We start from the raw sequence: 17,300 nt of genomic DNA, 5'->3' as shown, positions 1-17,300 counted from the left end.
GAAAGCCTGCCACGGATTGCCGCATGACACAGAGCTGGGAAGAGGTGACTCCAGGTTTGATTTTAGAGCCCCATGACTTGAGCATTCTGATATTTACCAAGTCAAAACATACTTTTCAACATGATCAAAATAATGTAACTTTTTAAGTATAAATATGTCCCATTTAATATTTTGGGCATGCTTATATTTTAAAATGTTTCATTCTTTGTCTGATATTCAAATTTAACTGAGCAGTCTGTATTTTATCTGGCATCCTATCCCCAGAGGGACATTTGGCAATGTCTAGAGACATTTTGGGGTGTCAAAACTAGGGGTACTGCCAGTGTCATGGGTAAAGGCCAGGGACACTGCTAAACATCCTACCTTACGCAGGACAGCCACCACAACAAAGAATTATCCAGGCCAGGATGGCAATCATGCTGAAGTTGAGAAATCCTACCACCTTTGAGGACATCTAATCTGCCCTCTTCTTTTAATCAGAGAGGCAGAGAAGGCCTGGAGGAGTTAAAATAATATGCTCTAAGCCTAACAGCTAATTAGTTTCCAAGTTGGTAGACTTGGAGGCAAACCCAGAACACAGTTGCATTTCTGTGTGGCCCGGAAATGTTACCTACTAAAGCAGATACACTTAAACTATCCAAGAGCGTATTCCTTCAGACTTCTCCAGTACAGAACATCAATCAACCCCTGGGTGGCCTCTGGCGAGGAGGAAGTGGAGGTATAGCGCTTGGGACAAAATTTTTGTTCAAATATTTTTTCAAATCTTTTTCCTTAACCTTATTTTATTTATAGGAAAGGAAGGAAAGAGTGAGAAGGCTGGCTTGGCATGAGTTCCGATCATGTCTCCCCTGCCTTATTCCCACTTTTTCTTTGACCTACAAGGAGACATTGTCCGAGGTCTTCGGGAGAGCTTACCTGTCCTCATTCAAGGATCTCCCTGCTCCCAGGTGTGGGACACTGCCTAAGCAGAAACCAACCCAAAGGCCTTTTTCAGTATCACAAAGGAAAATGAAGGCACTGATGAAACCGACTGGAGATTGCTTGGGGGATGGCCAGATGTCAGAGGCCTGTGAAATAACACGAAGTGGTGTGCTGAAAATGTATTCAGACGTCAATTCTCGCCACATAAGGTTTGCTTGGAGGCCCCAGAGCAAGCAACATGGCTCATCTCAGTAAAGAGCTAGCCAAGATAATCTAATGACCTAAGAATCTAATGACACTATACACTGTCTGTGATCCTGCCTGGTTTTATTTTAACAGACCAATTTTTACTGCTTCTCTTCTGTGAGTGTCGGCAACGATTCCCTGCTACTGCTTACTGAGATTTTTCCTAAATTATGAGTTGAGGTTTTTTAGATGCAGTTTTTAAAAAACATTCATTCAGCATGTTATTAATTATTAATATGAAGTTTTGGCAGGACTGGATCAAAGAGGAATAATCGCTTTAACTACATCCTCTAACTAAGGAAATACTCATCCTACTAAAAGAATTTTTACATAAAACATAAAAATGAATTTGTGAAGAGCATATCCTATTAGAGATTTTGGGGAAAAGTTTCTCACTTCTTTGTTAGTCCCCTAGCCCCATCACTTAATCACTGTAAAACTTTAAAAAAAAATACAACTTTGTCATTAATGTTGTCTTTGGTTGGAACCACAAGTACCTGTTGCTGTCTCCACAGCTACAACCTTCTTCAGGAAGTGTAAGGCAACACTGAGCTAACTAGAACAAGAAAGATGTCTTTGCCAAGTCTCAGCAAAGCTATGAAGATTTAGAAGGTATGGAGAACTCTCCCCAGAGTTTAACATCCTTTGGAGAGTCACCTTCCTACCATTTTAAAGGCACTCAGCAGATATACACCTTTTTGTTGTTTGTTTGTTAATCATCGGCCGAAGATATTTTTTCCATTGATTTTTAGAGAGAGTGGAAGGGAGGGGAGAGAAATAGAGAGAGAGAGAGAGAGAGAGAGAGACTGGGAATCGAACCTGTCACCCTTCAGGTCCAAGGGCTGGACACTCTAACCACTGAACACACCGGCCAGGACAACAATTATACACCCTTTTTGATGACTTAAGATTTCACACACACACACACACACACACACACACACACACATATCTCTAGGAGTAATGTTAGATATGAAATCATTTCTATAGTTGAGAATTTTGTATCAATTAATTATTTTACAAAGTTAGCACCCTGAAATTTCAGTTACCTTAGCAGCGGTTCTCAACCTGTGGGTTGCGACCATCGGAAAACACATATAGCATATCAGATATTAACATTACGATTCACAACAGTAGCAAAATTACAGTTATGAAGTAGCAACGAAAATAATATGGTTGGGGGTCACCACAACATGAGGAACTGTAGTAAAGGGTCGCGGCATTAGGAAGGTTGAGAACCACTGCCTTAGAGGGAAATAACTATCAAAAGTTTTAATAATGATTTTTATTATAAGGCTTGAAAAGTTTACTTTTTGGAAATATAACTCATCCCCTATTTCTGAGATTCCATTGTGATCCCCACAAAATAATTGTTTTTACACATCATCTTGGAAGATAACCAAGGCACTATGGCCAAAAGATGCTATAAAAGACTGAGCTCTGCTGGATGTTACCAAAAAATCTGTTGAATTCAAATGTTTGTTGGCTTTTTTTTTTTTTCAGCTTTGGTGGGCATGATTTGTTTATAAGGGAGATAAGACATGCCGATTAAAACAAAACTAGCTGCTTTATGAAGAAATATTTACTACTCTCAAATGTTTCTGCTGCCAAGATGTTGAGTACATAAGTCATGTTGAGTAAATTGTAATAACTCCCCACAGCCTTCCCTTTCTATCTGGTTTTTCACTTTGTTACAGTCATCTCATCAAATCTAATTCTAAGAAATCATGTCTCTCTTAGTCTTTAAATCTGGGCTGTAGAGAATGTCAGCCCACAAAAATTATAATAATAGCTAACATCTACAGCCCTACTATGTGCTAGGCATTGTTCTAATATAAATTATCTTGTGTAATCATCAGAACTACCTTATGAAGTGGTATCATTATCATTCTCATTGTACAGACCAAGGATCTGAGGCACAGAGAACTGAAGGAACTTGTGTGATATTGCTCTGCTGGAATTTGAGCCCAGGCATTTGGGCTTCAGGATCCATTTTTTTTACTGTCTCCCTGACACCAAAAAAAAAAAGAGTATTGATTTGGATGTAAAATTTTTCATTGGCTTAAAATTATATTTTCATTTACATTTTAAAATGAGATCATATGGGTTTTTTTATTCAACATATTATTTGGAATATTTTTCCAAGCCTTCATAGAGCAAAGAGAAAAATTAAGTCTATTGTTCTCAAAGCACAGAGCCAGTTGAGAAGTTTGTCCTGATTGTGAGATAATTTCCCTCAGGAAACGTGCAGCTTAAAGCATACAGTTTAGTAGGAGAGTCATCCCTGGACAACACTAAAATGTGATCATAGATCTGAGGAACTAGGGCAATTATTTAATCTCTCTGGATGCCTTTTAATCCTCTGATTTTCAAAATAAGGGTGGTAAATTAGGTAATCACTTGATTCTATGCACTAAGAAGGTGCCTGGACACACCCACTGGAAGACAAATATTTAAGAATTCTTACTCAGTGCCTCTTTGCCAAGTGTAAAGTGTGTGCATGTGACACACGTGCCCAGTGGGAGAGAGGGCAGGTGTGAGTGACCAGGTGGGGTGATGGAAGGTACCTACAAGAACTTTCAAGTGGGGAGCATTGCTTGTGCAAAGTCCTGGCCAGCCCCATGGTCGACCCGGGTGAGGTTGTTGGCAGTGCCTCTCCCACCAGTGTGTCTTACCTCCCTGCCTACACCCTTCAGTCTCCTTGTTCATGTCCCATATTGGATACAACCCTTCCTATTGCTTCTTTTTCTCCCCCTTCCTACTGTGAGGCCCACATGGACCTGCCCTTTCTGGTATCTCATATCTTTAGGGCCTGGTTCCAGATGTTTCGATCAGAAGTGATACTTTAAATATTTAACCCGCCCATAGTTGGCATGGTTCAGTGATGGAGTGTCAATCTATGAACCAGGAGGTCATGGTTCGATTCCTGGTCAGGACACATGCCTGGGTTGTGGGCTCGATCCTCAGAAAGGGGCATGCAGCAGGCAGCTGATCAATGATTTTCTCTCATCATTGATGTTTCTCTCTCTCCCTCTCCCTTCCTCTCTGAAATCAATTAAAATATAATTTAAAAAATAAATATGTAAGACCAATCTGAATGATGCCAGCTGCATTGCTGAAGTGAGGTTCTGAAGCCCTCTGAGGTGGTAAGTTTGAGCCCTTAGGTTCTGGATTGTGGGGAGGCCCAGAGAATCTGAGGGGAGTTGCCACACAGTGGCAGTGGCAATGGCAGGGTCACCAGCCAAACAGAAGCACATTGGCTCAGTTAGAACAGTTACCAGCTGTAAACAATCAGTTTTCCCATCCTGGCATGTACCAACTTAATATAAATCCTGCTGGTCACAAAAATAATTGAAAATAAGAGCAAATCTTTATGGATTAAAATATAGATAGACAGATAGATAGATAGATATAGATATAGATATATAGATATAAATAAATAGATATATAGATACATATAGATATACACTGAGTGGCCAGATTATTATAACCACCCCATCAGTACAATGAAGTGAATTAGTTATGTAAATAATAATAATAATAATAAAAACCTTGCGAGTATTTGTTTGGAAGTTTTCAATATTCAGTATTTTTGGAAGTGTCAATGAAGTACTGATGGGGTGGTCATAATAATCTGGCCACTCAGTGTATATATAGCTATGCACAGAAGCTGCTCCAAAAAAATCTCTTTCCTCCCTCACTCTCAACTCTAAAAAATTCTCTCTAAAACTCAAGCCAAGCCTACTACCCAGGCTCTGTCTTTACTCTCCGGTCACCCATAGCTCTCTGGGGTGCAGGAGTGGGTCGGTTCCATACAAGCTGCCACCTCCCTTTACTCGTTTAACCTTCCTGGGCACCTTTCTAGGAACTCCTCTTCTCCACCACCTGCATCAGGACCACAGTGCCCAACGGCCATTAAAATAGAAATGGGAGAGTCCTGGAGATTGGACAACGGGGGTTAAAGAAAGTAGCTACACAGACATTTATTTATTTCTCAGTGTCACATGACTACATCTGTACGTGAGATCTTAACAGTGGCAACAGAATAAAAAATGAGCACATTGTATGTGAGAAATGTCAAGTTGAAATACTTGGCACCTGGTAGGAAGTAAACAAATGAAACTGATGAGAAAAAGACTGTGAGCAAAGAGCCTTAAGGCCGAAGTGTCTGCACTGAGTGCCATGTCCGGGAACATGTGCATATCTTAGAATTGCTGCTCTTAGTGCACAACTCAAGCTCATTAATATGCCCCCTTTGTGTCCCATACCTTCTTTTCGAAATTATAATCTCATGGAAAGAGGAATTTAATGTATTCAACATAACCACTTCTTGGCACTTAGCATCCAATATGCAGAATAAGCAACTAAGCATTAAATTATCTTGTTCAATTAGCGAATGGGTTACAGTGTGTGTGTGTGGGGGGGGGGCGGGTGTGGCTGGGGTGTGAGTGGGTCATAGGGGTGAGCTTAAAGAGAAAGAAACATAAGTAGCTAATTATGCTCTAGTATAAAGGTAGTACAATATCTTTTTTAAAAAAACATAAATATCCAGCTTTGGATTACTCAATTAAGAAAGCAAATCAGCTGAAAATACACAGACTGAATAAATGATTCTTCTGAAACTTCCAAAAGTTAGTGTTCTGGTTATCATAGAACAAGTGTCCTTGTGCATACCATGGGCCACTACAATATATATGACCTAGAAAATAGCCAAACAGTCTTAACAAAAGAGAAATATTATTAAAAGCATTATGGAAGCAACATAGTTAAACCCAGAATAAGCTATCTAATGTTTCTTATCTTAGTTTATGCATAGTAATTCCTTCAGATTTCATAATCCTAACTCAGAGTTAGTGAATTTTTTCCTTTTCACTTTACTGCCCTAACCAGAGTTGTTTATAAGTGGTCATATTTCTGTAAGACAGTGCTAATTTAGTTGTTCACATTAGAACTGTATTTATTTAAGGGGTTAAAAGCAAGGTAGAGAAAGGAGGGAATAGCTGAAAAAAATTGCTATGCTTCTGTGGCTTTTTAAAAATCCATGTTATGAATTAAAACCATGGAAAACTATCATGATGTCTAAATATTTAAAAGGAAATATTATGCTTCACAGAGGTCATTTTGGCACAGATGTTGGACTGTTTCATGTCTGCCCTTAAGAATCTAAGACATCAGACCCTTGATGTCATCCTTTTAAGATTATAAAGCTCCACCATTTTGATTAACTTGTTTTTATAGGACTCAGGCCTGAAGCTCAAATACTTATGTTTAACTATTTCCTTCTATTAAATTAACAGCAAGATTTTCTTTCATATGACTTTAAAATAAATTTTTATGCTGCAGTGATAAAATATATTCAAAATGCAGTAATTTGGGTATAACTGCTAAAAAAATATTATGCAGCTGGGAAGGGAAAAAAATACCAGCATATGTCCTAACATGGCATTGATATTAACAAAAAAATCCTAAGTGCTTTCTGCAAAAAAATCATAGAAACTTCCTGTACCCTAAACATCCATGCCCGTGGGGAAACATTTCCTTTTTTAAAGCAAAAGTTAATGCCTGAACATTCTGTGAATGTTTGCAAAGCCAAATTTTGGACAGGTCTTTTCCTAGCTCATGCTAAGAACAAAATGATGACATTTTTATTCCACTTCACAGCCAGCCACTTCACACCTTCTGATGTGCAAAAGCTTTTACAGTTCATTAACCGAGAACATATTTGCTTACCTATCAATAACACCATTTCCCTCCCAGACAGTTCTCCCAAATATCAACTTGCCTATCCAGCAGCCTACTCAACTTCTTTAACAGACATCCTAAATTCAACATTTTCAAAACTCAGTGCCTGGTCTTCCCCTTAAACTGCCCCTCAGCCTTCCCTGCCTCTGTTAATGGCAACTTCATCCTCCTAGTCACTAGACTGAAGACTCTAAAGTTACACCTGATGACTCCCTTTCTCCAATGCCCACATCAAGTCCATCCAGAAATCTCACAGTTATACTTACAAAATAGATCAGGATCTGACCATGTCTCACCACTACCACTGCTGCCACCCTAGACCTAGACCATCATCCTCCACCAGCCTCCCACGGCCTTCTTGCTTCTGTCCTTGTCCCCACACAATGTCTTCTGAAAACAGAAGCGAGACTGAGCCTTTTAAAACTTTAGTGGGGTCATGTTCCTTCTCTGCTCCAAACTCTCTTGCAGTAAAAGTCAAAATTCTTACAAAGACCTAGAGGATCTTACCAGATATGTCACTCTGTTGCCTCTCAGACTTCTCCAACTGCCCTCCTTGCTCACTCTGCTCACCCACACATCTTGCTATTCCTCAAACATGACACTCATGTCTGCAACTTAGGACTGTGCCTGGCTGTTTTCCCTGCCTTGAGTGCTCATTGCCCAGATATTCAAATGGCTTACTGCCCACTTTTTTCAAGTCTTTCTCAAATCTCCCCTCATTGAGGCATATTTAAAATTATAATCTTCATTTCTCTATTTAAAAATTATAATCCTCATTTCTCACCCACACCCAGCACTCCTGATTCCTCTTACTCTGCTTTGTATTTTATTTTTCATATTTATTACCCTAAAACTTGTGATATGATTAACTTATCTATTTTGCTTATCTATATCTACACTAATAAAAGAGAAACATGCAAATTAACCATCACTCTGTCACTCCACCACTCCACTACACCCACAAGCCACGCTCACCAGCCAATCAAGAGCAAGTATGCAAATTAACCCAACTAAGATGGCGACGGCCACAGAGCTGGAGCAAGCAGGAGGTTTGGGTTGCCCCGGCAATGGAGGAAGCCAAGCTTCCCGCCTGCCCTGGCTGGCCCTCGGCTCCGCTCAAGGCTACAAAGTTTCAATTATAGAAGATAAATAAATCTCAGAAAAAAAAGGAGAGTCTGGGAGCTTTGGTTGCTGGGGATGCGTGGCCAGCCTGAAAACGGCCATCAGCCCCTCACTCAGGCTGGCCAGGCACCCAAGTGGGACACCCCTACCCTGAAGGGGCTGTGGGCAGCCTGAAAACGGCCCTCAGCCCCTCACCTAGGCTGGCCACACCCCCATGGGGTGAGGGTCCCACTGGGGGGCTTTGGCCAGCCTGTAAACAGCCATCAGCCCCTCACCCAGGCTGGCAAGGCACCCCAGTGGGAACCCCCTCCATGAAGGGGGTGTGGCCAACCTGAAAACAGCCCTCAGCCCCTCACTCGGGCTGGCCACACCCCCATGGGGTGAGAGTCCCCACTGCGGGGCTTGACCAGCCTGCAAAAAGCCATCAACCCCACACCCAGGCTGGCCAGGCACCCCAGTGGGAACCCCCACCCTGAAGGGGGTGTGGCCAGCCTGAAAATGGCCCTCAATCCCTCACCCAGGCTGGCCAGGTGCCCCGGCGGGACAGCCCTACCCTGAAGGGGCACTGGCCAGCCTGCAAACAGCCATCAGCCCCTCACCCAGGCTGGCCAGGCACCCCAGCAGGGACCTCCACCCTGAAGGGGGTGTGGCCAGACTGAAAACGGCCCTCAATCCCTCACCCAGGCTGACCAGGCACCCAAGCGGGACCCCCACCCTGATCCGGGACACCCCTCAAGGCAAACCAGCCAGCCCCCACCCGTGCACCAGGCCTCTATCCTATATAATTAAAGGGTAATATGCAAATTGACCCTAACAGCAGAACAACTGGGAATGACTGGTCACTATGACACACACTGACCACCAAGGGGCAGACGCTCAATGCAGGAGCTGCCCCCTGGTGGTCAGTGTGCTCCCACAGGGGAAGCTCTGCTCAGCCACAAGCCAGGTTGATGGCTGCCAGCACAGTGGTGGTGGCGGGAGCTTTTCCTGCCTCCTCAGCAGCACTAAGGATGTCCGACTGCAGCTTAGGCCTGCTCCCCGCTGGCAAGTGGACATCCCCCAAGGGCTCCCGGGCTGCCAGAGGGATGTCTGACTGCCAACGTAGACCTGATCACCCAGGGAGTGGGCCTAAGCCAGCAGGTGGACATTCCCCAAGGGGTCCCAGACTGCGAGAGGGCACAGGCCAGGCTGAGGGACCCCCCCTCCCCCCCCGCCGAAGTGCACAAATTTTTATGCACCAGGCCTCTAGTATATATATATATAAAGCCAGCGATTGGAACGCCATAATGACCAGAATGACTGGTTGCTATGACACCTGCTGTGGCCAGCGAACTGCCCTATCAGGGAGCGGGGCCGGTCGGCCACCTCCTGCAGCACCTGCCCCTGGCTAGCCCTGCTCCTGATGGGCCCCTACCACCTCGATCAGCTTGCAGCCCCTCCCCCAGCGAGCTCTGCTCCCGATCGGTCCTCCCCACCACTGTAATCAGGTGTGGGGCCAGCCAGCCCACTGCCCACAGCCCCTCCCCATGGCTGGCCCTGCCCCTAATCGGCCCCCCTACCCCAATCGAGGGTGGGGCCCACTGGCCAATTGCCTTCAGCCATTCCCCGCAGCCAGCCTGGCCCTGATCAGGCCCTGATCAGGGCAGGCCAGCCAGCCAACCTCCCACCATCTCCTCCTCCTGACAGGCCCAGCCCTGATCTGCCCCGATTGGGGCCAGGCCGGCTGGACCTCACCCGTGCACGAATTTGTGCACTGGGCCTCTAGTTATTTATAATATCCCCCACCTCTGGCATGTAAGTTCCACAAGGAAAATGATCTTTGTTATGTGTATTCATATATCCCAAGCACCTGAAGCAGTACCTAGCATGGTAGGCACTTGATAAATACCTGTTGAAATAATGTATGAAATAAAGAATGCTGTACATTATCAGATAATAGGGATTCACTGTTGGTCTTCAGACATGTATCCATTCGTACATTCATTCACCAACAATTTTTATCAATTACCAAGTACCTATTATGTACACTAAGCATGTCAAACTCGCAGCCCATGGACCACATGCTTTGTTAATTTGGCCCATTTTAGCCTTTGAGTTTGACATGCTTGATGTACGCAGTATGTGCCCATACTCCATTTCCCTTTAGACAACTGACAAATAAAATGTGGGATCCCAGTTGGTGAGATGAAACTATTGGGATGGAAAGCACCTAAACTGAGAGAGTATCCAGTTCAGCATGGTTCAATGGAAAGTCCTGCGCTGACGGAAATAATCTATATCTGTGTTATCTGGTACAGTAGCCACTAGTCACACAAAGTATTGAGCACTTGAAATGCAACTTGTATAACAGAAGTCCTCAATTTTTTATGTTAATTAATTTAAATTTCAATCGCTACAAAATGAGTACTAGACTAGTGGGTACTAGACTGGACAGCACAACCCTACTTCATCCCTCTGCCTTTACCTAGGACTTACCCTAAGATATCCAAGGCAGTTGTTAACTACACTACTTTTTTTTTTTATCACAAAAGATGATTAATAGCCAGTTACCATCTCTTGTTAACTATCTTTTCTGTGGTTCCTGGATATGTCTTCTTTCACAGTCATCATTATTTTGCCAGCTAAGATAAAGTTTTTCTATTATATCAACCAATTTATAATACATAAAACCTTCAGAATTGACCTTTTAAATCAAATAGCATATTTTACCTACTTCACTACTTGTGTGATATAATTTCTTTTACTTTTAAACTTTATTTTGCAGTTTTATTGAGGCAAAACTGATGAACAATAAACTGTTCATATTTCAAGTGAATAATTTGATGAGCGTTGACATAAATATCCATCCATGGACCCATCACCATACACAATGTAATTTAAAGTTAAAATGACCAGAGCCACTGCTGACCCATAGAATATCCTTATATAAATTGGGGGAAATGCATCTCCTGCCCAGCAGAAGATTTCCTTTGCCAAGATATACAGTGTAGTGAAAAGCAGTGAGCTCAGATGTCAGCTCTGACATACCTCCTTGCTGGTGCCTTCGAATAGGGAACAACATATTCAACCATAAATGGCAGTCCTGAAAACTGGCCTGGGAAACTCATTTTTAAAACATCTCCTAAGGTTCTGAAGAGTAGACTTCGGTTTCTATTTCAAGGTGGTAGACTGGGAATAGATTTTAGCCTCTTCTTTCCACTGCAGAACCTTAAATCTTTAGAAAGGTCTTTTTAATCCATGTAACTAGAAAATAACATCAACCTTTTGAGAACTATAAACTTTGAGAAAATACTGGAAGACAGAAAGCAGATGGAATTAGAATGAAGATTTAAAACCACAGCTCAAAAGAAATATAGCCGAGTGCTGCCAAAAATGTTAGGAATGGATACCAAATAAAAGAGGGAGGCCGGGACAGCAAACTGTGTGATTGTTAGAGTACAATAGCAAGAACAGCCAAGAAGGTTGAAGTTTGCACATCCCCTCTACCAACTTAGATCACATTTTGTGCCAAAGAACAGCAACAGGAGTTGATGCTTCCAGCTGGAAGCAACAGGTATGGGAGCTTAGGTCAAAGAAACAAAGCAGAATGCTGGATGCCTGGGTGGCTGGAGCTATCCAGGAGGAGTGAGACATCCCCTCCGCCACCAGAAGCTAGTCTCTGAGGTACCCGGCTCAGTGGGGGCCCTATCCCTCTCATATGCTCTTGAAAACAGACTGAACAACAAGTGCTGGCAATCATGTGGAGAAAAGGGAACACTCATTTGCAGACTGGTGCAGCCACTGTGGAAAGCTGTATGGAGTTACCTCAAAATATGAAAAATAGAACTGCCTTATGAGCCAGTGATTCCACTTCTTGGAATTTATCTGTAGAAATCCAAAAGAATACCAGTATATGCATCCCTATGTTCATTGCAGCGTTATTTACAATAGCCAAGATTTGGAAGCAGCCCAAGTGTCCATCAGTAGATGAGTGGATAAAACAGCTATAGTACATTTTTGCACAATGGAATACTACTCAGCCATAAAATGGAAGAAAATTTTACCCTTTGTGATGGATCTTGAGAATATTATGCATAGTGAAATAAGCCAGTCAGAAAAAAGACAAGTACCATATGATTTCACTCATATGTGGGATTTAATGGGCAAACTGAAAACAAGCAAAATAGAGACAGATTCATAGAGAGCAGGCAGACAGCTCTGGTGGCGGGGGGAGGGGAGAGGGTTGTAGAGGGATTGAGCAAAAGAGGGGGGAAAAGGAGAAAGAACTCATGGACACGGACAACAGTGTGGTGATTGTAGGGGGAGGGACTTGGTGGAGGTGGAAGAGGGTATGGAGGATAAATGGTAATGAAAAAATAAAATAAAATAAAATAAACAGGCTGAAATACAAGTTCCAGCAACCAGCCCTGCCTCTATCTCAAAGCAGGTACAGGAACACATAGAACAAAACAGCCTAACAAGCAGTCTCAGCTGCCAGACAAACACTGAGGAATCACTAAGCATTGGAGGAAGGCCAATACCATTAAAAAAAAAGATAAGACAGATGCCCAGCCAGCGTGGCTCAGTGATTGAGCATCAACCTATGAACCAGAAGGTCATGGTTCGATTCCCTATCAGAGCATATGTCTGGGTTGTGGGTTCAATCCCCAGTGTGGCTGTGCAGGAGGCAGCCAATCAATGATTCTCATCATTGATGTTTCTATCTCCTCTCCCTCTCCCTTCTTCTCTGAAATAAATAAAAATATTTTTTAAATGACAAGTGCTGGTAAGAATGTGGAGAAAAAGGAAGCCTAGTACACTGCGGGTGGGAATGCAGACTGATGCAGCCATTATGGAAAACAGTATGGAGTTTCCTCCAAAAATTAAATAGGGAACTGTTGTTTGACCCAGCGATCCCACTTCTAGGAGTATATCCTAAAAAACCTGAAATACCAATCAGAAAGAATATATGCACCCCTATGTTAATAGAAGCACAATTTACAATAGCTAAGATCTGGAAATAGCCCAGTGGATAAAAAGCTGTGGTACATTTACACCATAGAATACTATGCAGTAGTAAAAAAAAAAAAAAAAAAAAAAAGAAAGAAAGATCTCTTACCCTTTGAGATAGCATGGAGGGACCTGGAGAGTATTATGCTAAGAGAAATAAACCAGTCAGAGAAAGACAAGTATCACATGATTTCACTCATATGTGGAATCTAATGAAGAAAATAAACTGATGAACAAAGTAGATCCAGAGACACACAGAAGCATGGAATAGACCAGGGGTGGGCAAACTTTTTGACTCGAGGGCCACAATGGGTTCTTAAACTGGACCGGAGGGCCGGAACAAAAGCATGGATGGAGTGTTTGTGTGAACTAATATAAATTCAAAGTAAACATCATTACATAAAAGGGTACGGTCTTTTTTTTTTTTTTAGTTTTATTCATTTCAAACGGGCCAGATCCGGCCCGCGGGCCGTAGTTTGCCCACGGCTGGAACAGACTGACAAATCTCAGAGGGAAGGCGAGGGTTGTTGGGTGGGTGAGAAGAGATCAACCAAAGAATTTGTATGTGTATATGCATAACCCATGGTCTGGGGTGGGGGAGTGGGGCCGGACTAGAAGGGATCAATGGGAGGAAAAAAGGGAGACATATGTATTACTTTCAACAATAAAAAATTTTTCAAAAAGGAAAAAAAAACAATAGCAAGACTAAGAGTTAATAAATTATTTAAATAAATGAAAAAGCAACCTAATTGAAAAAAATGGGCCAAAGACATAAACTGGTAATTCATAGAAGAAATAATGGTTAAGATTTATATAAACTGGTGCTTAACCTCACTTTAACAAAGGAACTTCAAAATCAGTGAGTATACTCAAACACAGCTGGAGGAAATATAGGTACAAGTACAGTTACTTAAGAGGTTTTCCAAAACCCATCACTCTAAAATTCTACTGTTAATATCTACCCCAGAGAGACACTTACACCATGTGCCCAAAAAACCAGTACAAGGATCTTCAATGCAATATTATTTGTAACAGTGAAAAATTCAAAGCAACCTAAATATTTATAAAAACAGGAATGGCCAAATAAATAATTGTGCACTTTTCAAATGGAAAAAACCACATTGCAATTTTCTAAAATGAAGTAGATTGTATGAACTGACATGAAAAATTGTCTAAGCTATATTACTAAGTGAACTAATGACATTTATGTTAAAATGTATACACACATTGATGTACTTTGTATCTCCATGGAGAAAATTCTGGAAACATACATTACATTGTTAATAGTGACTATTTCTAGAGAGAGGACTAACATAGGAGTCATTGCAGAAGGGGATAATCAAAGGCTACATCAGTTTGATATATTGTTTTAATTTTTTAATAAAAAGAACCAATTACTAAAGTAATTTTTATTATTTTTAATGTACAACTTATTTTTAATATATGTCATAAGTGTAGAAGATAAGTGATGAAGTTATAATAAAGTACTGCAAGCAAAGTTGCTTTAAACTGGTGAAATCAATGAAACAACGAACTTTATAAATCTAGGCTATTTCTTCCTTTATTTAAACTATTTCTGCCTTCCATCCTTCCATTCATAGTACTAAAGAATCCAAAGAAGCTGTATGTCACACCATATTCTTTACCCTCTGATCTTAAAAAAAGAAAATAAGGTAATCTTGGGTGGGGCTTTATTTTTTGTGACTGTTTTTGGATGAAGTTTGAATTACCCACCCAGGATGCTGTGACATAAGTGTTCTTTGATTTCTAATATGATTACTCTTTTAGCAAGAGTCACCCTCCTGATGCAATCATAATATTTGAATGTTCATTCAACAAAATAATTTTTCTCAAGTTTTCATTCAATTTTAATTGAGGAAAAAATTTTATAATTTAAGAATTATCCATTTATTGGACCTGGAGAACATTATGCTAAGTGAAATAAGACAGTCAGAGAAAGACAAATACCATATGATTTCACTCATATGTGGAATTTAATGAACAAACTCAACTACCAAAAATAGAGACAGAGTCATAGATAGAGGGCAGGCAGATGATTCTGGTGGGGTGTGGGGAGTGTGGAGGGATTGAGCAAAAAAGAAAAAAAAAAGAGAGCGAGAACTCATGGACAAATGTGGTGATTGTGGGGTTGGGGGAGGAGCGGGTGGAGGTGGAAGAGGGCATAGAGTGGATAAATGGTGATGGAAAAAATAAAATAAAAAATAAATTTAAATATATTTTTTAAATAAAAATTTAAAAGGATTACTCATTTTTTAGAATTTTGATTTCCACATTGACTGTTTTGTGATAGAGTTTAAAGGACAAAATGAATTTGACTTTGAGCATGAAATGTAAAACCGTGAAGAAACAAATATGTAAACATTTCTTTCTTGATAAACACAAATGGCCTATGATTAAGACAGAACCTGATAATTTAAGGAAAATTAACTTGTCTAAGTGAGAACAGAGAATAATTCATGAATGTACTAATTTTTCTTTCTCCTTCCCCATTAGTCTACATTGGTCTTTAGCTATGACATGTACAAACCAGTGGGAAAACATTAACTATGGTTAATGGACTGAATAGATTTATTTAAGAAGAAATATTTAAAGAAGCAAAAGCATCAAATTATCTCCATAACACATATATTGGTCACAAAGACATAATATAAAGTACGTCATAAATCTTACTGCCCCATTGACATTGAAAGAAACAGCACATTTCCAAATCCCAAAGTCTCTGAGCAGTATTTGTATCTTTCTTTTCTCATCACCTACTTCAATATTTTCCTACCTTTTAATTGAGGTCTATACTCTGGGGGAATACTGTGAGCACAGGAGAGCATAGGCCTTTTCAGTCAATAGAGTCTGGATGTGAAATCAGATCTAGCTACTTTCAAACTGACTAAATTTGAGAAGATCATTGTTGTTTTTCAACTTTATAGAAGAGCCCTATGGAAGGATTATTTCTGAATTTGCTTTGCTACTCCAAGGTGCTATTTATAATATAATAACATTGTAGGTCCTTAAAAATAAGTGTCAAGTAAATGAATAATAAAAGCAAAATCCAAATTAAAATGGCTAAATATTCCATGGAATTCTAAGAAAAAGAAACCTATTTATCAGTAATGGAAAAGTAATAAGTAGAAAGTTGATTTAAAAAATTAAAACGGAAGCACTGAGCTCATTCTATTACACTACAGGAAAACAATGGAACCTCTCTTGGAAGCTACTTCTATTTATAATAAACAAAAGCCAAATACAATTTAGGTAGAATTGACTCTGAGGTGCTTTCCCTGCCTTAATACAACAGTTTCTCAAAGAATTTTAATCACTATAAGGACCTTCAGATATGAGGGTGATTTAATTTCAGAAAGATCTCAATAAGGACAAGCAAAGGCTTACAGTCTTTCTTCTCTATGTTTCTATCTTTCTCTCCCTCTCTCTTCCTCTCTGAAATAAATAAAAATATATTAAAATACATAAATAAAAATAAAACAAATGTATTTTGGGGAAAGCAAAATGTCCATGCATATGCTAGCCAAGAAATGTTTCATTTAAAAACATATAGTTTTATTTGGGACAATATATGCACAATCCCTACTAAATCTATGTGATAACCTTTTAAATCTTTTGTGGAAGAAGATCAGCTATAAATATACATATACATACATACAATTTTAGCATTCTAACCTCTAGAGAATATCTTATTAAATTTTGAGTTTAAGTGGAATATGTTTTATCTATTTGGCTATGTGAACTAATCCATCAAGTCATTTTTTTTAACTTCAACTCTTTTTCTTATTAAATATGATGCATACTTACTATAGAAATTTAAAATCCCACATCCTCTTTCCAAAAAGAGATTAACCATCTTTAAGTTTGGAATAGAGTCTTCTAATTTTTCCAATAGAATCTTAAAGTAGATATTTTTTGTATTGTATGTTTGTTTCCAGTTTTTCACTACAACAAAACATGCTGCACTCATGTGGCTGTTATTTGTAAAATGTCTTCAGTTAAACACCCATGCTGTATTTAATGCCACCTCCCACTACCCAAGGTGATAATTATCCGTATGTCAGACCCAACAACCTCTGCCTTCAAGAACAGTCAGTGTGTGCAGAGGGAAAGAAAGCAGGATCTCTCCTCTGTAACTTGCAGGTCCCACTGAGATGTTAAGTTTTTTCCTTTCAGGCAGTGTTTCCTCCGCAGGTCTGCCGCTGACATAGGGGCAGTGGGTGAGCTGTTCATGATGGTCCCCAGCGGAGGTGCAGAGCTTC

At 40.5% G+C, this 17,300-nt stretch overlaps 1 protein-coding gene across 3 annotated transcripts in view; it reads right to left on the bottom strand.

Annotated features, from left to right (window-relative positions):
* FILIP1 (filamin A interacting protein 1) overlaps positions 1–17,300 on the bottom strand; it is a 174,350-nt gene that overhangs the window by 136,155 nt on the left and 20,895 nt on the right. The window contains exon 1 of one of the 3 annotated variants that reach the window (XM_070418222.1): positions 7,417–7,432. The exons of the other annotated variants lie outside the window; for them this stretch is intronic. The gene's annotated coding sequence lies outside the window, so the exon portion shown is untranslated. Of the gene's footprint in view, positions 1–7,416; positions 7,433–17,300 lie in introns of those variants that run through there. 3 annotated transcript variants of the gene reach the window in all.

This window comes from Myotis yumanensis, unplaced genomic scaffold (assembly GCF_028538775.1).
Source record: "Myotis yumanensis isolate MYYU_CA2020_CCGP unplaced genomic scaffold, mMyoYum1.0.hap1 SCAF_6, whole genome shotgun sequence".
Taxonomy (NCBI): Eukaryota; Metazoa; Chordata; class Mammalia; order Chiroptera; family Vespertilionidae; genus Myotis; species Myotis yumanensis.
This window is presented reverse-complemented; position numbering and strand designations above follow the sequence as displayed.